This window comes from Penaeus monodon, chromosome 24 (assembly GCF_015228065.2).
Source record: "Penaeus monodon isolate SGIC_2016 chromosome 24, NSTDA_Pmon_1, whole genome shotgun sequence".
Lineage (NCBI taxonomy): Eukaryota > Metazoa > Arthropoda > Malacostraca > Decapoda > Penaeidae > Penaeus > Penaeus monodon.
In genome coordinates this window covers 41,062,300-41,062,607 of record NC_051409.1, presented here as the reverse complement: position 1 = coordinate 41,062,607, position 308 = coordinate 41,062,300, and positions in this window count along the sequence as shown.

The window sequence follows — 308 nt, the reverse complement described above, 5'->3', positions numbered from 1 at the left end:
TATTCCTTTATGCTTCTTTTACCATCGAAAACCTACATGAAAATCAAATATCTATACATGAGAAAATAACTCAGAAAGCAAAATCACACACAAAAATGTAAGAAAAAAACAACTGACGATGGAATTTTAGTATCGAAAACCAATTTACCGGCGATGATTAACAGAAAATTAAAATGTTCATAGACTTTTTATTCCCCTTTTAAAAGCACATGTCGGGTTCCAGAGACCGCCCGCCAGGGAACAGTTAACTCTCGAGAGCATAGTGGGCTCCTGGGGGGGGGGGGGTAGAGCGGGGGCTAGGGAGGGAC